The sequence below is a fragment of the Macaca nemestrina genome, chromosome 13 (genome assembly GCF_043159975.1).
Source record: "Macaca nemestrina isolate mMacNem1 chromosome 13, mMacNem.hap1, whole genome shotgun sequence".
Taxonomy (NCBI): Eukaryota; Metazoa; Chordata; class Mammalia; order Primates; family Cercopithecidae; genus Macaca; species Macaca nemestrina.
Window position 1 is genome coordinate 62,524,621 of NC_092137.1, and position 24,134 is coordinate 62,548,754.

The 24,134-nt window shown below is 42.4% G+C and overlaps 1 protein-coding gene and 1 pseudogene across 3 annotated transcripts in view; both read left to right on the forward strand.

The window, feature by feature from the left end:
- Positions 1-24,134, forward strand: part of LOC105465119 (UDP-GlcNAc:betaGal beta-1,3-N-acetylglucosaminyltransferase 2) — a 325,143-nt gene that overhangs the window by 60,685 nt on the left and 240,324 nt on the right. For all 3 annotated transcript variants that reach the window (XR_011611786.1, XR_011611787.1, XR_011611788.1), the window contains exon 2: positions 17,842-17,905. The gene's annotated coding sequence lies outside the window, so the exon portion shown is untranslated. The remainder of the gene's footprint in view (positions 1-17,841; positions 17,906-24,134) is intronic.
- LOC112423750 (small nucleolar RNA U13) lies at positions 10,447-10,539 on the forward strand (annotated as a pseudogene).

The following is a 24,134-nucleotide window of genomic DNA, read 5'->3' on the forward strand; positions in this document are numbered from 1 at the left end:
TTTTTAAATTTTTGTTTTTCTGGCTTTACCAAGCTGTGGGTAGCCTCCCCCAGCAATCTCTAAAAGGAGGCAGCTCCTTCCAAGCACTTAGAGTGTGTCTGGGAACTTAGCCTGAGGCATTGGCAGGAGAAGCTGTGTTAGCCCTCAGCACCTGCTCCAGGGATCTCTCCTGCCTTCTCTCAGGCCTGCAGGGCCTCCATTTCTCCAGAATAATTCATTAGAGGAAGTATCTTGGTGAGGTTTGGGTGCTTGTGCTCAATCATAGTTTGCCAAGGTAGAAGTCATTGGTCTACTGGGTATGGCCTCTGCTGGGAACTGAGGGCTGCAAAAATGAACAAGGCAGAACAGGATATTTGCATGGTGCCAACATGTCACTCCATGAGTTACCTGTTAATTGCAAAGGGAGGTATCTGGTGATCAGAACTTTAACCATGCAATCAAATGTAGGTCACTAAGAGTGGGACACCTGACATGACATGGTATGCCCTAGGAAGTATAAAGCATCACCTATGAAATCATTTTACCAAAATGGCTTAACCTGAATCATCCAACCTTTATTTATTTATTTTATTTATTTATTATTATATTTTTCAGACAAGGTCTCACTCTGTTGCCCAGGCTGGAGTGCAGTAGCACAATCATGGCACTAATGATCTTCCCAGACTCAAGCCTCCCCACCTCAGCCTCCCAAGTAACTGGGACTACAGGCACGAGCCACCATGCCCAGCCCCAACCTCAATTTAATAGGAAGCACAGGTGATAAAGGAACAAAGTAAATTGCATCACACACACACAAGCTGAATCAAGCTTACTTAGGTTAGAATCTTGGCTCTCCATATATTAGCTGTGAGCCCAGAGGTAAGTAACTTAGCTTCTCTGAGACTCAGTTTTCTCTTCTGTAAAATGTGTGTACTCAGATATAACAGAGCTTTCCTAGGCTGCTCAGATTTGGCCTTAATGATTAATGATGCGTTAAGAAACAAAACAAGCCGGGTGCTGTGGCTCACGCCTGTAATCCCAGCACTTTGGCTGAGGCCAAGGCGGGTAGATCACCTGGGGCTAGGAGTTCAAGACCAGCCTGGCCAACATGGTGAAACCCCATCTCTACTAAAAATTAGCCCGGTGTGGTGGTGCATGCCTGTAATCCCAGCTACTAGTGAAGCTGAGGCAGGAGAATCACTTAAACCTGGGAGGCGGAGGTTGCAGTGAGCCGAGATCGTACCCCTGCACTCCAGCCTGTGTGACAGAGTAAGACTCCGTCCAAAACAAAACAAAACAAAACAAAAGGCATAAACACACTCACAGACACACATAGAGACAATGTGACATTTTAGAAGATAAATGGCTTGAATTCTTCAAAAAGTCAACATCATAAATTACAAAAATAGTTGAAGGATTGTTCTTGTAGGGGCCAAGGCAAAACTTATCCTTCACCCTCTGAAGATTCGCAGAAAATCAGCTGACAAAAAGCAGATTAACAGGAGAAAGGGCATATTAAAATTTTTTTTAACATGCATAGCACCAAGGAATCACAGGAGAGAATGATTATCCAATAACCCAGTAGGGTACAGAAGCTTGTGTACCCTTCTTCATAAGTGAGTGGGGAGACAATTCTTCTGAGGGGCAGTAAATGATTTTCAGGAAAAATGAATGAGTCCAAAGACCAGTGGCCTGGGACCAAGTTTCCCTGGGCTCTGTGGGAGGTGACAGCACAGGTTATGGAAGAGGAATGTCAAGCAAAGGCTGTCTCATTATGCAGATGGAAGTATCTCAGGTCGTCTCTGATGTGGTTTAGCTCTGTGTCCTTACCCAAATCTCATCTTGAATAGTTTATCCCCATAATCCCCACATGTCGAGGGAGGAACCAGGTGGGAGGTGATTGGATCATGGGGGCATTTTCCCTTATGCCGTTCTCATGACAGTGAGTGAGTTCTCATGAGATCTGTTGGTTTTATAAGGCACTTTTCCCTGCTCTTGCTCGGTCTCTCTTTCCTGCCACCATGTGAAGAAAGTCTTTGCTTCTCCTTCACCTTCTGCCATGATTATAAGTTTCCTGAGGCCTCCCGAGACATGTGGAACTGTGAGGCAATTAAACCTCTTTTCTTTATAAATTACCCAGTCTCAGGCAGTTCTTTATAGCAGTATGAAAATGGACTAATATAGTCTCGGAGCTGCCCTCAGAAAGGATAGATGGTAGTCTGTGGTGGACATAATCTTTTCTAGATCTGGACAAAGGATGGGTGGAGGCACTCAGAGGAAGCATGACTGCTCATTTCACTAACCTAGATTTTTCTCTATAAATGCAAATCTCTCCTAAAAAAGGCAGCTTTTCAGGGCTATTGCTTTCTGCAGGTCCTCTGAATAGCCATCTCAAAATATGTCAAAGAAGTATATTTTGGGGCCAGGCACGGTGGCTCATGCCTGTAATCCAATCACTTTGGGAGGCTGAGGCAGGCAGATGGCAAGGTCAGGAGTCACCAGTCTGCCCAACATGGTGAAACCCCGTCTCTACTAAAGATACAAAAAATTAGTCAGGCATGGTGGCGCACGCCTATAATCCCAGCTACTCAGGAGGCTGAGGCAGGAGTCACTTGAACCTGGGAGGTGGAGGTTGCAGTGAGCCGAGATTGCATCATTACACTCCAGCCTGGGCCACAGGGCGAGACTCCGTCTCAAAAAAAAAAAAAAAAAGAAATATATTTTGGGGTGAAATATGGAAATATGTTTGGTTTCTTTTAGTCTCCCATTTGAAACTTTATTTTCAGGAAGTTTTACCTATTAAAATAGGATTGGTAGTTATGGAGAGGGAAATCAGGTTAGTAATTGAGTGGCAAGGAATTTGCAAAGGGAGAAAATAACACAGATTAGGATGAGAATAAGCACATAGAAAAGAACAAACCTAAGCACTTTCTCCCACACGCAATTAAACCAGTCTCACATTTCAGGGAATAGGCCAGTCCAATTAAGCTATGGTGTATCATTCTAGAAGATGGCGTTGCAGATGGGTTGTCAAAGCTATGCCTCTATATGATGAAGCCAAACAGGTCATTAATAAGAGGCATTTCTGTGGAAAAAGAAGAACAAAGGTTAATGTCTGGAGTAGTCTATAAACTAGTTTTTCCAGAGTTTGGAGGGCAGTCCGTCACAAAGATTAGCGGCAATCTCACAGATTTTTCTGGTTTGCAGTTTGCGTATGCAACATTTGTCCAAATATAAGCTGTTGTGATGATTTTTCTTCAAAGCCAGGCTGACTAGCTTCAGCTTGTATGCCATTAGGGAAAAGATGATTTTAATTTCTAGTGATTCCAAGTCAGAAGGATGGGAGAACAATTGGAAAGATTAGTCTGGAGAGCTGCAGCCAGATACTGGAGAAAACTAAAATTCTGGATTCAGCCCAGATAACAACAACAACAACAAACCCCTCAAAAACAAATGGACAGGGCTAGAATCTAGTGCACTATAGTGTTGTTCTGAAATGTAAGCTTTCTCTCGCCATTTTCTAATTTTTACCAAAGATATTTATAGCAAGACTAATTTGCTTGTAAAATAAGTTTAGTGTTATTTACTTGGCCTGGTTATGTGCATAAAATGCAATAATGATAGTGATTCATCATATAGACTGTTGTTAAGTTGGCTTTGCTGAAACTTCATAAGAAACGTCAAATTAGTCTTTTAAAAGCCACTTGAGGCTTAGGAGTTACGCCAAAGACTGTAAGACCAATACAAATTGAGTGAATTTCACTCTTCCTGAGGTCCCCCAAATAACTTGAGGTTCCTAGGCCTGTCAGAAAGTGACATTCTTTACTTACTTCAGGGTTAGGAACCTTATTAGAGTACTGCGTAGACAAGGTACCAGGCCAGTCTTTCCAAGGGGCTTTTTATTGGCTCCATACAAGTCAACCTCAGTCCCTCAAAGCAGTCTAGTCATGTCTCAAAATATGATATTCTAGTTAAAGCCTTGGTAAAATAACCAGTTTTTCCAATTGTGTTTTGTGGCAGATGAAAACAATCTTACTGAACTTAGGCAAATAACTATACTGTCATAAAATAAGAATACTCACAAATAGTTTCCAAATTCTAGAGAGATTAGGTAGAGAGGTAAATGTTTTAAATCTATTACGAAAGTACACTTTACTCAATTGCTGTAAGCTATAAATATCCTGAAATAAGAAGAAAAAAGTTTTCTTAATTCTGGAAAACAATCAATTGCTGTAAGCTATAAATATCCTGAAATAAGAAGAAAAAAGTTTTCTTAATTCTGGAAAACAAAACATAAAAATCAGCAATATGACAAACAAAAAAATGTCGTAAAAAATCATTTCAGTCTTCTACCAGTTCAGTCCCATCTAATTAGTTCTCGTTCTGCTTGATGTTAGGTGGGCGGTTTTATGAGTCCAGGTTTTCTAGTTTTGTTTTGTTTTTTAGTGTTTTGAAACTTTTTGCCTAGTCCAATGGTATGATCTCAATGTTGTCAGAAACCTGTATTTGTCAGAGTTCTTTCCATCCTTTCCATAAACCTCCTCGAAGATACAACATCTAGGATTTGCAAAGAGCTTTCAGGAAAAAAAGTATCAAAGTAAAGCAATTAACTGTGGACAACAGGACTTAAAATGGCCATACTTAAATAAACAATTGATTTTTAAAACTTAGTTATTTTCTGTGGTCTACAACAATTTTACATAATCGCCATAATGATGAGTTGATAGCATGTCAGATTTTTAGGATTTGCATACAAATTTGGAGCACATTAATGACATGTTCTTACAAATATAACTCAAAAAAAAAAAAAAAGGCTGAACATCATTATTTGACAGTGCTTCCCATGTAATTTAACGTACCAATAGGCCTGCTTATGACCTCTCTTTTGGATGCTTCAGGGGTCCCTTTGAACATCCCAAAGTTAGTTTGAGGTTGAAAACACTTAGTTTCAAATACAAAGTTTGATTTGAGGAAGCCTGTGAAATGTGTAAAAGGTTGAAAACACTTGATCAAAATAGGAAATGTTTAAAAGGTTTAAAACACGTAATCACAATAGGATCACAGGCCACTGTAAAACAATAGTCATTTAGCCAAAGTTATAATTTATTTATAAAAGATTTTAAAAAGCAAAAATCTTTACTTTTTGATGGAGAGGAGACAAATATTCAAATAATTAAAAGATCTAACAAAGTACACAGAGTCTGTTTCTCTCCTTCCTTTTTTTTTTTTTTTTGAGACCGAGTCTTACTCTATTGCCCAGGCTGGAGTGCAGTGGTGCAATCTCGGCTCACTGCAACCTCTGCCTCCTAGGATCAAGCGATTCTCCTGCCTCAGCCTCCCAAGTAGCTGGGATTATAGGCACTTGCCACTGCGCCCAGCTCATTTTTGCATTTTTAGTAGAGACAGGGTTTTTGTTGGCCAGGCTGTTCTTGAACTCCTGACCTCAGATGATCCATCTGCCTTGGCCTCCTAAAGTGCAGGGATTATAGGCATGAGACACCATGCCCGGCTTACTATCTTTTATTAGTAGTACACACAAATTTTGTTCAAAGAGAAAACCAAAATTTACCCATGTTTCAGTGTATTGATACTAAAGCTAAATTTAATAAAACTTTATAAGCTCATCTTTATGAACTTTATAATTAATTAAAAATAAATTATAAATCTATTTTTAATTAGCTTTGACCACACAAGATTTCCATAAGCCTTTTATAACCTAACCTGGTATGAAATTTTTTATATTCTTTCTTTTCCCAACTTTCTATATTCACTCAATTTTATGTATATCACTAAAATTTTGAAATAGGACGGGCACAGTGGCTCACGCCTATAATCCCAGCACTTTGGGAAGCCAAGGCAGGGGGATCACTGGAGCCCAGGAGTTCAAGATCAGCCTGGGCAACATGATGATATCCTGTCTCTACAAAAAATACAAATATTAGCCAGGTGTGGTGATGTGCGCCTGTAGTCCCAGCTACTTGGGAGGCTGAGGTGGGAGGATCACTTGAGGTCAGGAGGCAGAGGTTGCAGTGAGCTGAGAATGTGTCACTGGACTCCAGCCTGGGTGACAGAGTTAAGACCCTGTCTCAAAAAAAGGAAAAGAAAAAGAAAAGAAAGAAAGAAAGAAAAAAAGAAAGAAAGAAAGAAAGAAAGAAAGAAAGAAAGAAAGAAAGAAAGAAAAAACGAACTTTTAACCACAAAACTAGACAAAAGTATTTTTTTAAAAACAAAAACACATGTCCTTATGCCTTTTTATAACTCTTTTCTCACCAAAAACATCTTGGGTTTTTTCATATACTTAGTATACAGGATTGCTTTCTCTTATTTCTAGTAGCTTCAATTACATATACTTAAACCAATATTATTTTTATTCACCAAAGATTACTAAAAAGTCATATGAACTTGAAAAGCATTTTGTTTTATTTACGTAATTTATGAGCATTCATTTATTTACAAGTCAACTTGGTACCATGTAGACAATATAGAAACAGATACGTACATATATATACATAAAAACACAAACATAAAGCCTTTATAGTTTGATTTTTGTTGTTGTTGTTGTTTGGTGTGAAATGGAGTTTGTGAGACAGAGTCTTGCTCTGTCACCTAGGCTGGAGGGCAGTGGCATGATCTTGGCTCTCTGCAACCTCCACCTCCCAGGTTCAAGTGATTCTCATGCCTCAGCCTCCCAAGTAGCTGGGACTACAGGCGCCCACTACCATGCCCAGCTAATTTTTGTGTTTTTAGTAGAGATGGGGTTTCACCATGTTGGCCAGGCTGGTCTTGAACTCCTGACCTCAATTGGTCCTCCCCTCGTGGCCTCCCAAAGTGCTGGGATTACAGGCGTGAGCCACCATACCAGCCCTATAGCTTTGATTTTGAAAACTGTAGCCAAGAGACATTCACTAGTTTAAAAGGATAGTTGGATTCAAACTGTGTCTTGTAAATAGAACATGTTAAAGCTTATCTGTCCCACATAAAGAGAGCCTTTATTGAGTTTTAGAGGAAACAGGATAGCAAATTTACATCTCAAAGCCCAGAGAGAGAATTTGAGCTTTTTCAAGGAGTTTGGATGTGTTAGAGGAAGATTAAAAATGGATGTCAAAGCCAGGCTCAACACATGGGGAGACCGAGGTGGGTGGATCACTTGAAGGCAGGAGTTCAGGACCAGCCTAGGCAACATGATGAAACCCCGTCTCTACAAAAAATACAAAAAATTAGCTGGGCCTGGTTGTGTGTGCCTGTGGTCCCAGCTACTGGAGAGGCTAAGGTGAGAGGATGGCTTGAACCTGGGAGGTGGCGGTTGGAGCACACCGCACTTCAGCCTGGGTGACAGAGCCAGACCCCATCTCAAAAATAAAATACAATAAAATAAAAGATGCCAAAGGTAACACAAAATCACAGGAATTTGCCACAGGATTGAATAAGGATACCAGATTTAGTTAGAAAGGTAGCTTCCTATTGTCTTTTTCAGCTGGATGGCTGAGCTCAGAGTGGAGGCCGCTGAGGAGTAAAACCAAGCATTTGCAGCCTCTAGGGCCCAGCACTCACACGTGGAAAAGGCAGGTGCAGCTCGCCTTTTTCTCCTCTGTAAAACGGGTGTAACTGAAGTATAACAGACCCTTCCTGGGTAGCTCAGATCTGGCCTTGCCAGATAACGACACATTAAAAAACAAAACAAAAAGATATAAATCTGACTGTGAAAGGATTAAAGTATAATATATTGTATTTCTTTGAAATTGGGACACATTTTGAACTGATGGGCACTTGTAATTGGTAATTCTCTTCCTTCATACCTTTCTTCCTTCCTAAAATGTGATGTGTATTTTTTTCTTTCTTTTTTTTTTTTTTTTAAGAGATGAGTTTTCCAGGCTGGGGTGCCTGTTTATTCACAGGCATCATCCCACTACTGATTAGCATGAAAATTTTGACCTGCTCTGTTTCCAATCTGGGTTCACCTCTCCTTAGACACCCTGGTGGTCCTCTGCTCCTGAGAGATGACCATACTGATGCCAAACTTAATGCGGACATCCAATCAGCATAGCACACTATATCCCAGAGCTCCTGGACTTTGTGAGATCATCCTCTCTCAGCCTCCCGAGTAATGGCACTACAGGCATGTACTACCATGACCAACAATGATGTATCTTGCCATCGATTCTATCTTACGGTCATTCACAGCTTGGATTAGATAAAATATGGCAGATTCAATGCTGAGATTTTCCTGGAGATACTGAAGAAAGAGTAAGTGATACTTCATGTACCAGAACTTTGAAAAATCCTCTCCAAATATCCCACTATTTCCCCAAATCCGCCTCCCCTCTGTTGTGACCATGACACCTTCCCCTCCTCTTGAGCCTGCCAGTCCTTGCCAGGTTCCTCCCAGCTCCTCATCTTTGCCTTCACTATCTCCTTACTCTCCTCTTCCACCCCTTCATCTGCCCACCTCCTCCAGCCCTTCTGGGTCTCCATCTCTTTATTCTAATTTAGCCTTCTCTCTCTCTCTTCACTTTTCCACTTCCTGTCCCCAGCAGCACCCTATCAAGTAAAATAAAGAACCCTCCAAGGAATCTACCTTCTTAGAAAGTGAAGAGCAGAGAGACAATTATATGTACTTAACATTTAATATTTTTTGTGTTTCATGGATAATAATAGCTACCTCATGAGGCTTTCGTGAGGATTAAAAGAGAGAGGGAATGTAAAACACTTGGCAAGTGGCTGGCACATGTTAAGAATTCACCAAATGTTAGCTGACATTATTTACTATTGTTCTGTAAATAATTGTACAATCAACACTGTAACAACACAGGGAAGAGGAAAGAAGAAAAAGACCAAAGGAATAAGAATCACCTAGAGAATCAACGCCATATATTCTTCTAGTAGTAATCATAAACATGCCATAGTGAATTTGATTTTTGTGCTTTTCTAGTGACAGAGCATTCTTATGAATCATAGCTCATAAATGAAAATATCAAAGGGTGGAAAGAAAGTCGTGTATTTTTAATGTATTTTAACACGTAGCATTTTGTGATGTTTTTAGATCGTGACAAAGAGGAAATTACTGTCATCTTCATCCTTAATCTAGTATGAAGCTCTTTTTTTTTTTTTTTTTTTTTTTGAGACCGAGTTTTTGCTCCTGTTGCCCAGGCTGGAGTGCAATGGCACTATCTTGGCTCACTGCAACCTCTGCCTCCTGGGTTCAAGTGATTCTCCTGCCTCAGCCTCCTGATTAACTGGGATTATGGGCACCCGCCACCATGGCTGGCTAACTTTTTTTTTTTTTTTTTGAGATGGAGTCTTGCACTGTCGCCTGGGCTGGAGTGCAGTGGCGCGATCTTGGCTCACTGCAACCTCTGCCTCCTGAGTTCAAGCAATTCTCCTGCCTCAGCCTCCTGAGTAGCTGGGATTACGGGCCCCTGCCACCATGCCTGGCTAATTTTTTGTATTTTTAGTACAGACGGGTTTCACTATGATGGGCAGGCTGATCTTGAACTCCTGACCTCATGATCTGCCCGCCTCAGCCTCCCAAAGTGCTGGAATTACAGGCGTGAGCCACCACACCTGGCCCACCTGCTAATTTTTTTTTTGTATTTTCAGTAGAGATGGGGTTTCACCATGTTGGCCAGGCTGGCCTCGAACTCCTGACCTCAGGTGATCTGCCTGCCTTGGTCTCCCAAAGTGCTGGGATTATAGGCATAAACCACTGTGCCTGGCCCGAAGCTCTTTTTCTTTAGAAGACCATGCTGCAGAAACTTCAAAATACAAAAGAATGGTACTATCTACTATTCTGGTAAAGTATTTTAAGAGGACTGCAAAAATCCAGGGTAATAGTTTGTAAAATGCCTCCTTGTTTCTAGTAATGGACTGTAAGAGGGAAACTTTGCAGAGTTTAAATCGTAACTTGTGGTCTTGGTTGTCAATTCACATCATGTGATTGGAAATTGAAGATACTGACTGAAAGGCTGAGACTGGGAAACAGACCCTATGCTGTGGACTGAATTGTACCCCCCACCCCAAATTCACGTGTTGAAACTCTAACCCCCAATACGGTAGTATTTTCTTTTGGAGATAATTAGGGCTAGATGAGCTCATGACGGTGGGGCCTTCATAATGAGACTGGCGTCTTTATAAGAAGAGACACCAGAGAGTTTGCTGTCCTACCACAAAGAGGTCATGTGAGCCCACAGCAAGATGATGGCTGCCTGTGCGCCAAGAGAAGAGGCTTCAGAATGAAACCTACTTGCTGGCACCTTGATCTTAGACTTCCAGCCTCCAGAGCTATGAGAAATAAATTCCTGTTTAAACACTCAGCCTATAGTATTCTGTTACAACCACCCAAGTGGACTAATTACAGTCTGGTGGCCTCCGTTATCAAAGTCAGCAACAAAGTTAACAGAGCTTTCTTAGGCTAGCTTTTCCATGCGGAGGGCAATCTCCTAAAAGTAGTGTGAACATTGGGACAATGTGATCCTTCTGTAGTTCATAAGCATCATGCCTGGGTTTTCGCATTCCTGGGTGAGCTGTGCATCCCTCAAATCTTGTTATGGCATCGGCGTGAAAAAGAAAAAAAAGAGGAAGAAAAAAATAATTAAAAGGAGAAACAATGTGAGAGGGAAGGACATATGCATAATACTGTAAAACCAGTGGAAGGCTTGATGAAACTCAAAACTGGGAAGTTCTATTTTAAGAAATTGCAACGTGCAGCTTAACTGTTTCTGGATTTCTTTGCCGGCTGAAAAGTGGGGATGATGAATTGACACCCACTGCAGGGGCATTTTGCTGCCTCAGCAAGTTTCGTGCAGCTGCTTCAGGACTGAATACTGCAGTAGCTTCTGACAGCGTCTCCCGAGGGTCCCCAGCTAAGAGCCCTTAGACTACTTGAGTGGACTAGGACACAAATTACCTGTCTCAAAAAGGTTTGCTTTGCCTTTGGGAAAACCTCGTCTTTCCTAGAGGGAAATTTTTTTTTTTTTTTTTTTTTTTTTTTTTGTCCGGAGACGGCCTCACTCTGTCACCCAGGCTGGAGTGCAGTGGTGTGATCTCGGCTCACTGCAACCTCCACCTCCTGGGTTCAAGCAATTCTCATGCCTCAGCCACCCGAGTAGCTGGGATTACAGGTGGGTGCCACCACGCCCAGCTAATTTTTGTGTTTTTAGTGGAGATGGAGTTTCACCATGTTGCCAGGCTGGTCTCAAACTCCTGACTTCAGGTGATCCGCTTGCCTTGGCCTCCCAAAGTGCTGGGGTTATAGGTGCAAGCCACTGTGTCTGGCCATGGGAAACTCTTAATCCAGTTCTTTTTGGGGCTCTGAGAGAGAGTATAAATATGGTAAATTAAAGCCAGTTTCCCAGGGAGCTATGTGACACTTAAAAAAAAAAAATCTTCTTCTCTTCCTCCATTTTGCCATATATTTGTATTGTTATCTCATGTGTGATGGGAGAACATTTTGCTTCTTACTAAGATAAATGTCTTACGTTGAGGGGAAATGGTTCTTAGTTTAGAAAAATACTTTGCTAGCCCTTAGGGCTGCTGATGGTGAGACTCAGCTTTGGGGCAGAATGGGTTGCAGAAAGAGGGTATTTGGATGTGAGACCTTTGGGAGATAATTGGAATTGTCCTGCCCAGTAAGGTGGGACGAATATTGAATTCCTGGAGACAGCTCTGGAAAGAGGGTGAGGGAAGAGAAGGGAGGGACTGTGGAAAGGTTTGCAGGGGTGTCCAATCTTTTGGCTTCTCTGGGCCACACTGGAAGAAGAAGAATTGCCTTGGGCCACATATAAAATACACTAACGCTAATGATGCTGATGAACTTAAAAAAAAATCTCAAAAAATCACATAATGTTTTAAGAAAGTTTATGTACATTTTCACTACTGTTCGGTTCTTGAAGAAAAAAAAAGAAAGTTTACGAATTTGTGTTGGGCCACATTCAAAGCCATCCTGGGCCACGGGTTGGACAAGCTTGGTTTAGAGGAAGGAAGGTAGAGGAGCTGACTTAATGTGCAGGTAGCCCAGTGTGAGGCCTGAGAAGGGAGAGCCAGCAAAACATCCAAAACGGCAGGGATGCTTCTGGATTCTAGCAGTCAATGTGAAAATGGTGGCTGTGCAGTGCTCTAAAGAACGTCTCTCCAAAGCTTTATAGAGATCTGCTGCATACAATTGCTTTGGGCAAGTTATGGCTCCAAGAAATCAAGAGGGATCTGGGGTCCAGTGATAGGCCCAAGAGAAGGGAACAGTCAGTGCAAGGCACAGGAATTCAGTGGGAATAGGAAATGGGAATGGGAGCTCACACCAGAACAAAACCCCAGGAATGCACAGCTTGAGCTATTTAGATGCAAAGGTTAACAGAAAGGGCAACTTGCTGAGGCTGAGGATTTCCCAACTGTCATCTGAGTCACGTGGAAGAGTAAGGGTGAGGTTGTACTCTTGGGCACTGGAAGAGATCAAGTCCCATCCAAGTAGGGGATGGGGGTGGGGGTTTGGGGGGCAGTAGGGGGGATCCAGAAGAGGGAGGACATGCCCACAGCTATCCTTGACAGTCCTGCCCATCCTCTGGGGAAAAGTCAAACCCCAGATTTCAAAATGGCTTCAAAGCAAATTCTGATCTGCTTCATGGTCTAACTTTAGAGATGTCTGAGGGTGTGAGTGGGCAGCTGGAAGGATGAGATGGTTGTTTTTATACTTTTAACATTTCTTCTGTTTATTCCCATTCTTTCATATTTAGCAGAGTCATTTTTGAAAGCCTGCTACAACTGTGTTATGGATGTCAAATATAATTTTCAAATAGTTAAGAATGTAACATAAGTAAACCCTTGTCAAAGATGTGTTTAGCTCACTCATGAGGACACCGGCAAGATGGCAACACCAGTTCAAAGGTTATATGTAGTCGGTGAAAAGAAGAATGCAGAAAGATAGCAGAGTCAGATATAAAACAGGTCCTGACAGAGCAATAACTAACCTTTGGGCTTATCTTTTCTACCAGAGAGAAATCATTTACCTCTCCACCAGAAAAAAAAACTTTGCAAAACTTATCAATATTTTATAGATTAAATCTAGCTTTTCAGAACCTAGTCTCATCAACTGTAAATAGTAAGTCAAGAGGCCAGGCATGGTGGCTCATGCCTACATGTAATCCCAACACTTTGGGAGGCCAAGGTGGGAGGATCACTTGAGCCCAAGGGTCCAAGACTGCAGTGAGCTATGATTTTGCCACTGTGCTTCAGCTTCGGTAACAAAGCAAGACCTTGTCTCTATTAAAAAAAATAATAAGTAGGTCAAATAAAGTTATATCCCTTAGAAAATCAGATGAGTCTTAGGAAGGTTGTTACACAATAGTCAGTCATGTGGCTTTGAAAGAGCATGTGGTAATCTTTGTGCTGAATTTCCAATTTTTGGATGATTTTTCTTAAGGGAAAGCAAAAGACTAGATTATTGTCCTCACTTAAGTCACAGAGCTAAGGGGGAGCAGCACAGTCTTGGAGCCACTATGATGGGGTAGAAGTAATAAAGGGAAAGAGACATGGTTGAAACTCAAGAAATAAAAAGAAAACTGCCTGCTCATCCCTCCCCTCCTGGAGAGTCTTCTTTTACTTCTAAAACCAGATTTTTCTGCTACTGATCTAATAAAGGGACTACTGGTCTCTTATATCCAATAATACCTTCTGTGTCACCAACTGGGGACCCTTGAGTTTGCACTGGAGTCAAAACATTATAGGGAACCCAGGCACTGCCCTATCCACTAGGGGTGAGAGTTGAATGTTAAAATCTCTTTGGGACATTTTTGCAATATCTAGCAACATTATTTTTTTAATCATGGTAAATTTATACATAACTTAAAATTTACCATTTTCACCATTTTAAGCAAATGGTTCAATAGTATTATGCACATTCACATTGTTGTGCTATTATTACCATCATCCATCTCTAGGACTTTTTCATCTTCTCAATTTCTTCTTCCCATAACCACTGGCAGTCACGATTCTACTTTCTGTCTCTTTGAACTTAACTATTCTACTCATGTAAGTGGAAATTTACAATATTTGTCCTTTTATATCTGGCTTATTTCACTTGGTATAATATCTTCAGTCTGTCTATGTTTGCATGTGTCTGAATTTCACTTCTTTTTAAGGCTGAATATTCCCTTTTATGTATATACCACATTTTGTTTATCCATTTGATATGGTTTGGCTGTGTCCCCACCCAAATCTCACCTTGAATTGTAGCTCCCATGATCCCCACATGTTGTGGAAGGGACCCAGTAGGAGGCAATTGAATCATGGGGGCGGGTTTTTCCCATGCTGTTCTTGTGATAGTGAATAAGTCTTGCAAGATCTGATGGTTTTATAAAGAGCATTTCCCCTGCACATGTTCTCTTGCCTGCCACCATGTAAGACGTGTCTTTACTCCTCCTTCACCTTCTGCCATGATTGTGAGGCCTCCCCAGCCATGTTGGGAACCTCTTTTTTTTTTGTTTTGTTTTTGTTTTGAGATGGAGTTTCCCTCTTGTTGCCCAGGCTGGAGTATGATGGCTCGATCTCAGCTCACCGCAACCTTTGCCTCCCAAGTTCAAGTGATTCTCCTGCCTTAGCCTCCTGAGTAGCTGGGATTACAGGCATGCACCACCACACCCAGCTAATTTTGTATTTTTAGTAGAGAGAAGCTTTCTCCATGTTGGTCAGGCTGGTCTCCAACTCCTGACCTCAGGTGATCTGCCCACCTTGGCCTCCCAAAGTGCTGGGATTACAGGCATGAGCCACTGTGCCCAGCCAAACCTCTTTCTCTTTATAAATTACCCAGTCCCAGGTATTTCTTCATAGCCATATGAAATACACCATTTCATACTGCTATGTTCATCTAATATGTACACCTAATACACCATTCATCCATTGATGCCTATCAACATTTAAAATGAACATACTCTTTTGATCCAGCAAATCTATTTCAAGGACTTTGTCCTATGCATATGCTTATAAATATATACAGAGATGGTATTTGTAGAAGACCCTCTTGGTTGCTACCCAAGAGACATTTCATCCTTTCTTCTGGCCAATAGGACCTTGAGTTTCTTCAAGTATCAGGATGCACTGTGATCAGGAGAAGCATGTTCTTTCCCAGCTCCAGGGGATTAATCTTAACTGGTGTAAGCCAAGTAGAGTAATTATTTCCCTCTTTAACAGTGATTGGTTTATGGATGGGTATGTTCTAGCTAATGATTTGTGAAGGGAAGTCTGTGGCAGGGCTTCTAGGAAAAGTTTTCCTCCCTGAGAAAAAGAAATATGCAAGGAGAAATTGATTTCTTGCCTTTGAACAGAGCTGAACCGTGATGGGATGACTGGAACAGTACATGCCATCTTACTTCCAAACCCAGGGCAAAAAATCAAACACTCTGAAGATGGCAAAGGAAATATGGAAAACACTCGGTCCCTTAATGACATTGTTGGACCACTAAATGAACTCATCCTGGGACCATCTAGCTGTAGATCTCTTGTTATGTAAGATAATAATCCTTATGGTTTACTTATAGTTGGGTGTTCTGTTATTTTCATTCTAAAACACTAATTGATAGTGTTTATTGCAGCATTGTTTATAGTAGCGAACACCCTAAATGTTCATCAATAGAGGACTCATTAAATAAATTATGTTACATCTATGCAGTAAAATACTATGCAGTTATAAATAAAAAGAAGTGGATTTATATGCAGATATGGAATAAGTTCTAAGAAATAGTGAATAGGGGCCAGGTGTGGTGGCTCACACCTGTAATTCCAGCACTTTGGGAGGCCGAGGCAGGTGGATCATGAGGTCAGGAGATCGAGACCATACTGGTTAACACAGTGAAACCCCATCTTTACTAAAAAATACAAAAAATGAGCCGGGTGTAGTCCCAGCTACTCTGGAGGCTGAGGCAGGAGAATGGCGTGAACCCGGGGGGCAGAGCTTGCAGTGAGCTGAGATTGCGCCACTGCACTCCAGCCTGGGCGACAGAGCGAGACTCCATCTCAAAAAAAGAAAAAAACGAAAGAAATAGTGAATAGGAATAGCAAAATACATAAACATGTCTAAGTAGGCTGCTGTGTGTGTGTTAAAAAAATATACACATATATATGTTTGTGTAAATACAGAAAATTTATGCAAGTGTATGCAAAAAATTATTAATAAGGTAACTCTGGGGAGTGAGGCTAGGAGTACCAGGACAGAAGGGAGACTTACTTTTTATTTTATGCTTCTCTTTAAAGTTTGTATTTTTATACCAAGATAATGTATTACTCTTTCAATTTAAAAAGAAAGTTCAAAACCACTACCACCAGAGCAAAAACATTAATATCAGTTCAGGGTGTAAGCTATCAACTTCCAGGCACTGTCTTTTGCAGTGGGCCAGCCACGGATCTGCATAAAGCTGATAGAGGCATGGCTTCAGAAGGCAGAGGCAGGACTTTCGGAAGAGACACATTGTAGGTGGAATCTGGTCCAAGAAAATTTATCCCCAAACATAGGGTTAATTGAGCCTCCTGTTTTGTCTTTTGTAACTACCCTAGGGCTGATATTCAGCTAGGACACATTGGCATGGACGCATCATTTATAACTGGGGTCCATTCTGACTGGGCTGGTCCCCTTTCAGAATATTTTGTGCCCATGAGGGACCAGCTGTTAAATATGTTGAATATCATCTCTATCCTGTTCCACTCAGTATGCCTCACTCTTCTTGTGCCTTCAACCATCTGAATATGTCCTTAACTCTTGGTTAGTAACCTTGTCTCCTGATAGTGAATATTTTGGGGGATGTATTTGGCAGCAGGTAATATAATATCAACTACAATAGCTTCAACAATATACAGTTATTGGGCTGGGCATGGTGGCTCATACCTGTAATCCCAGCACTTTGGGAGGCTGAAGCAGGAGGATTGCTTGAGTCCAGGAGTTTGAGACCAGCCTGAGCAACAAAGTGAGACCTTGTCTCTATAAAAAATGAAAAAACTTAGCCATACATGGTGGCATGTGCCCATGGTCCCAGCTACTCAGGAGCCTGAGGCAGGAGGATTGCTTGAGCCCAGGAGGTTGAGGTTGCAGTGAGCCATGATCACACCACAACTTGGGCAACAGAGTGAGACCATGTCTCAAAACAAACAAACAAACACACACAGTTATTTTATTTAACAAGTCTGGTTAGTAGTGGGCAGTTTTGGGGTTAATTAGGTGGCTCAATAGTGTCACTGGAGGTCGACCAAGAGCCTTCTCACTTTTCTTTCTGCCATCTTAGCATGTTGGCAAATCTCCCCGGTGGTCATCAGATGGCTGCTGTAGCACTGAGTAATGCCTTCATATGACAGCACACTAACAAGACGGTTAAGGAGGAGGATATAGTGGACCTTTTCCTCTTGTGATTCTTTCTTATTTTTAACGAATGAGTAGAATCTTCCCTAACAGCCATGAGTAGGTGTCTACTTGTGTTTTTTTGTTTGTTTGTTTTTTGTTTTAGAGACAGAGTCTCTCTCTGTGGCCCAGGCCGGAGTGCAGTGGTGCGATCTTGGCTCACTGCAACCTCCACCTCCCAGGTTCAAGCAACTCTTCTGCCTCAGTCTCCTGAGTAGCTGGGACTACAGGTGCACGCCACCATGCCCGGCTCATGTTTTGTATTTTAATAGAGACAGGGTTTCACTGTGTTGCCCAGGCTGGTTTCGAACTCCTGAGCTCAGGCAATCCACCTGCCTCGGCCTTCCAAAGTGCTAGGATTACAGGCGTGAGCCACCGCGCCTGGCCCCACTTGTGTTTTACTAGCTGGAATTAAGTCATGTGACTACCCTTAGACCAACCAATTACTGACAATGAGGATGAGCTTTGGACTAATTATGATTAATCTTTTTCAGTTGTGCATACTGACCCTGAATCAAATCAGGTTTTTGCCTACAAGAAAGAAGAAATGGCAACTAGGTAAGTTGCTATGACTGGCACTCATACCTCTTGAGTTTGTGTTCTCTTTAATTTGGAATTCCATCAATAGTCTGTTGTTCAGCAGGACACGGTGGCTCACACCTATAATCCCAGCACTTTAGGAGGCCAAGGCAGGTGGATAGCTTGAGCCCAGGAGCTTGAGACCAGCCTGGCCAACTTGGTTAAACTCTGTCTCTACAAAAATTAGCTAGGTGTGATAGCTTGTGTCTGTAGTACCAGCTACTTCAGAGGCAGAGCTTGCAGCAGTCAGAGATGGTGCCATTGCACTTCAGCCTGTGTGACAGAGTGAGACCCTGTCTTTAAAAAAAAAAAAAGTAGTCTGTTGCTTTTTTTTCTGTTTTGAAATAATGTTCATGTGTTTCTTATTATAAAAGTAATGTATGCTCATTGCTAATTAAAGGGAATATAGAATACACGGAGAAAATAAATCAATGCGTGTGTGTGTGTGTGTGTGTGTGTGTGTGTGTGTGTGTGTGTGTGTGTGTATTAGTCAGGGTTCTCCAAAGAAACAGAACCGATATGATATATATGTTAATTAATTTATTTCTTTTTGAGATAGAGTCTCGCTCTGTCGCCCAGGTTGGAGTGCAGTAGCATGATCTCGGCTCACTGCAACCTCCACCTCCCAGGTTCAAGCAATTCTCCTGCCTCAGCCTCCCGAGTACCTGGGATCATAGGCGCTCACCACCATGCCCGGCTAGTTTTTGTATTTTTAGTAGAAATGGGGGTTTTAACATGTTGGCCAGGCTGGTCTTGAACCCTGACCTTAAGTGATGTGCCCGTCTCAGCCTCTCAAAGTGCTAGGACTACATGTGTGAGCCGCCACGCGTGGCCTGAATGAATATGATATATATGGATGTATAGAAAGATATATATTGTGACGGATTGGTTTGAGTGATCATGGAGGCTGAGAAGTCCCATAATCTGCCATATGTAAGCTGTAGATTGTGACATTGTGGTAAAATAGGAAATACATATTTGTTTTCTGTCCCTGGCTCCTGGTACAGAGCCCCCAATCCCTTGGAATTCCTGGGTGATGGGAGGATCTTTTGTTCTAATGAGGTAACTCTTGGTGGCCTTCTGGATGGTAGCTGGTCACCAGAAGACCAAGCCGTGATTAGAAGTTTGGAACTTTCAGCTTCAACCCCTATCCTCTGGGAAGGGGAGAAGGACTGGAGACTGAGTCAATAATCAATCATGTGGTAAAGCTGCTATAAAAATCCCTGAACTATGGGATTCAGAGAGCTTCCCGGTTGCTGGACACATGGAGGTAGCAGAGGGTGGCGTTCTGACAAGGACACAGAAGCTCCATGCCCCTTCCCGCATACCTCACCCTACGCATCTCTTTGGTTGTTCTTCTGTATCCTTTTTAAGGTCCTTTATAATAAATAATAAATGGGTAAACGTAAGTCGTTTCCCTGAGTTTTGTAAGCCATGCTAACAAATTGATTGAACCTGAGGAGGGATTAATGAAAACTCCCAATTTATGGCTGGTTGGTTAGATGTATAGTCACAACCTGGAGAACTTGTGACTGGCGTCTGAAGTGGGGGCACTCTTCTGGGACTTCTTGTGAGACTGAGCCCTTAACCTGTGGTATCTGACACTAGCTCCAGGTAGATAATGTCAGAATTGAGTTAAATTGTATATACCCAGTTGGTGCCTGATGGAGAATTTGCTGATGACACACATTTTGGTGACTAGAAGTGAAGTACTGTATTGAGTGGTGAGTGTGTGAGGGTAGGAAAAGCAATTTGGTTTTTCCTGTCTCAGAGACCAGGAGAGTTGGTGATATAGTTCCAGTCCAAGCCCAAAGGCCTGAGAACCAGGGAAGCCAATAGTATAAGTCCCAGTTCTAATCCAAAGACCTAAGAACAGGGTAGAGGGTGGGGTGTGGCGGATGGTATGTATCCTGGTCAGAGTCCGAAGGACTAAGAAGTGGGAGGCTGATGGTTCAAGTCCCAGTCTAAGTTTGAAGGCCTATGAACTGGAAGTATATCTTTATTAGCAGCATGAAAATTCTGCTAATAAACACCTGTATCTCCAAATAAGCTGATAACTTCAACTATTGTATAAAGTATACACATGCTCAGTGTTGGTGAGAGGGATTAATCTCTGTCTTCACAAAACATTGCTAATTCCTTCAGTGTGTCCTTGTGTTGGATTATAGGGAGCTGTGCACAGGAGTCTCTCTTGCTAAGCTAGACCTTTGGGACCCACAGATGGGAAGCCTTTTGCCCCTAGCATAAGTTCCCTGACTATTCAATGTGTCCCCATTACACTGTCACTTCAGGAGGCCTTACTTTAGAAGAAACATTGTGTATGATGGTGCTGTGGAGTATCTGTTTTTTTTTGTTTTTTGTTTGTTTTTTGAGACTGAGTCTCGCTCTGTTGCCCGGGCTGTAGTGTAGGGGTGTAATCTCGGCTCATTGAAACCTTCGCCTGCCAGGTTCCAGTGATTCTCCTGCCTCAGCCTCCTGAGTAGCTGGGATTACAGGTACCCGCCATTGTGGCTGGCTAATTTTTGTATTTTTGTTAGAGACGGGGTTTCACCATGTTGGCCAGGCTGGTCTTGAACTGCTGACCTCAAGTGATCTGCCCACCTTGGCTTCCCAAAGTGCTGGAATTACAGGCTGTTTTTCTTAATGTGTAATTAATTAATTTTGGTTACTGAGTTGGCAGAGACAAATGCCTATTGGCAATAGGATTTAGAGCTATTATCTGAGGACAGTTCCCAAAGCTCAAAGTGAAGGAAAAACATAAAAGCAGATCTTTTCTTGCAATTCTATTTCTTCAGGCCGTGAAACTTAAATGTCATCTTTTAGGTAATGGAGAGCCATGAAAGTCTTTAACCTTAACTCTATGAGGACCTCTTTGGCAACATGTGGCAGATTATATTTTCCAAAGATGGCCACAATGTCTCCCATCCCCCATGCCTTTCTGCAATGTGACCTTGTCATTCCCTCATCAAGAGGTGGATTGAATTCTCCCATTGAATCTGGCTGGCTTTAGTGACTCCCATGTGAGGTTACCAGATTTAGTAAATGAAAATGCAAGATGCCCAGCTGAATTTGAATTTCAGATGAACAACAAATGACATTTGTTATATGTCTCATTAATATAGTTTGGATGTTTGTCCCCACCCGAGTCTCATGTTGAATTGTAATCTACAATGCTGGAGGTGGGGCCTAGTGGGAGGTATTTGGGTCATGGGGGCAGATCCCTCATTTGTTGGTGCTGTCTTTGTGATAGTGAGTTCTCAAGAGATCTGGTCATTTAAAAGTGTGTGGCACTTCCCCCCAACTTTCTCTTGCTCCTGCTTTTACCATGTGAAGTGCCTGCTCCTGCTTCATCTTGTGCCATGAATAAAGTTTCCAGAGGCCTCCCCAGAAGCAGATACCAGAACTATGATTCCTGTAAAACCTCAGAACCCTGAGCCAATCAAACCGTTTTTCCTTATAAGTAACCCAGCCTCAGGTATTTCTTTATAGTAATGCAAGAACGGCCTAATATAGACAATTGGTACTGGGAGTGGTGCATTGCAATAAAGATACCTGAAAATGTGAAAGCAGCTTTGGAGCTGGGTAACAGGCAGAGGTTGGAAGAATTTGGAGGACTTAGAAGAAGACAGGAAGATAAGGAAAAGTTTGGAACTTCTTAGAGACTGGTTAAATGGTTGTGACCAGAATGCTGATAGTGATATGGGCAGTGAAATCCAGGCTGACAAGGTCTTAGATGGAAATGAGGAACTTATTGAGAATTAAAGCAAAGGTTATGCCTTAGCAAAGACTTTGGCTGCATTCTGTTCATGCCCTAGGAATGTGTGGAAGTCTGAATTAAAAAGAGATGATTTAGGGTATCTGGCAGAAGAAATTTCTAAGGAGCAAAGCATTCGAGAGATAGCCTGGTGGCTTCTAACAGCCTATGCTACACTCCAATGTAGGAGCAAGTAAATGACTTAAAGTTGGAACCTATATTTAAAAGGGAGGCAGAACATAAAAATTTAGAAAATTTGCAGCCTGATCATGTGGCAGAGAAAGAAAATGCTTTTTCCGGAGGGGAATTCAAGCAGGCTGTGGAGCAACCACTTGCTAGAGAGATGTGCGTGACTGAAAAAGAGCCAAGTGCTAATAGCCAAGACAATGGGAAAAAGGCCTTGAAGGCATTTCAGAGACCTTCAGGCAGCCCCTCCCATCATAGGCCCTGAGGCCTAGGAGGACTAAATGGTTTTGAGGGCCAGGCCCAGGGCCCTGCTGTTCTGTGCAGCCTTGGGACACTCCTCTCCACATCCTGGCTGCTCTAGTTCCAGCCTTGGCTCAAAGGGCCCCAGATACTTCTCATGCCGCCACTTTGGAGAATACAAGTCTGTATAAGCCTTGGTGGCTTCCACATGGTGTTAAGCCTACGGGTGCACAGAGTGCAAGAGTGAATGAGGTTTGGCACCCTCTACCTAGATTTCAGAGGAGGTATGGAAAAGCCCGGTTGTCCAGTCAGAAGCCTACTGCAGTGGCAGAGCCCCACAGAGAACATCTACTAGGGCAGTGTGGGGTTAGAGCCCCCACACAGTCTCCATTGGGGCACTGCTTAGTGGAGTTGTGAGAAGGGGGCCACTGCCCTCCAGATCCAAGAATGGTAGATCCACCAGCAGCTTGCACCTTGTACCTGGAAAAGCTGCAGGCTCTCAACAACCTGTTAGAGCAGCTTCAGGGGCTGGACCCTGTAAAGCCACAGAGGTGGAGCTGCCCAAGACCTTGAGGGCCCAACCTTTGCACCAGTGTGCCTTGGATGCAGGACATGGAGTCAAAGGAGATTATTTTGGAGCCTTAAGATTTAATGACTGCCCTGCTAGGTTTTGGACTCTCATGGGCCCTGTAGCCACTTTCTTTTGACTGATTTCTCCCTTTTGGAAAGGGAGCATTTACACAATACCTATGCCCCCATTGTATCTTAGAAGTAAATAACTTGTTTTTAATTTTACAGGTTCATAGATGGAAGGGACTTGCCTTTTCTCAGATGAGAATTTGGACTTTGGACTTTTGAGTTAGTGCTAGAATGAGTTAAGACTTTGAGGAACTATTGGGAAGGCATGATTGTATTTTACAATGTGAGGACACAAGATTTGGGAGGGGCTGGGGTAGAATGATATATTTTGGATGTCTGTTCCTGCTCAAATCTCATGATGAATTGTAGTCTGCAATGCTGGAGGTGGGGCCTTACGGGAGGTATTTGGGTCATGAGGATGAATCCCTCATGGCTTGGTACTATTTTCAAGATACTGAGTGAGTTCTTGACACATCTGATAATTTAAAAGTGTGTGGCACCTCCCCTCCCACTCTCTCTTGCTCCTGCTTTTACCATGTGAAGTGTCTGCTCCTGCTTCGTCTTCTACCATGAGTCAAAGCTTCCTGAGGCCTCCTCAGATGCTGAGCAGATACTGGCACCATGTTTCCTATAAAGCTTGCAGAACCATAAGCCAGTTAAACCTCTTTTCTTTGTATTTCTTTGTAGGAATGCAAGTACAGCCTAATATACTCATGCAATATTTGTATTTTATCTGGCAATCCTACTGGCATGTAACCAATAGAATGTGCAGAAGGGATGCACATGACTCCAGGGTGGATTACAAGAAGCCTTGAGCTTCCGCTTTGATCTGTTAGAACTCTCACTCTCCTGATGCTTCTCTTAGGACACTCTCTCTAGCAGCCATGGTATGAGAAGCCGAAACCAGTCAAAGATCTCATCTCAGCTGAGTCCAGCCTTCGAGTTATGCCAGCCCAGGCGCCAGGCATTTGAGTGAGGAAACCTCCAGAGCAGGCTTTCCAAAAGAACTTTTTACAGTGATGGAAATGTTTAGTGTCTGTACTGTCCAATATGGTAGACGCATGTGACTAGCAAGCCTTAAAATGTGATCAGTGCCACCTAGTAACTAAATTTTAAATAGTATTTAACTTTAACTCACATTTAAATAGCCACATGTGACTAGTGGCTACTGTACTAGACAGTGCAGTTCTTGATGATTTCAGCACCCAGCCTTTGGATTCGCCCCTACCTGTTTGCATCTTTCTAGCTGAGGCCCCAGGCACTATGGTGCAGGAAAAAGATACCCAAGAGTGCCCTGTTCAAATGCCAAACTTGCAGAATCTGGGAGCATAATAAAATGATTGTTTTATGTTGCTAAGCTTGGGGTGGTTTATTCTGCAGCAATAGATA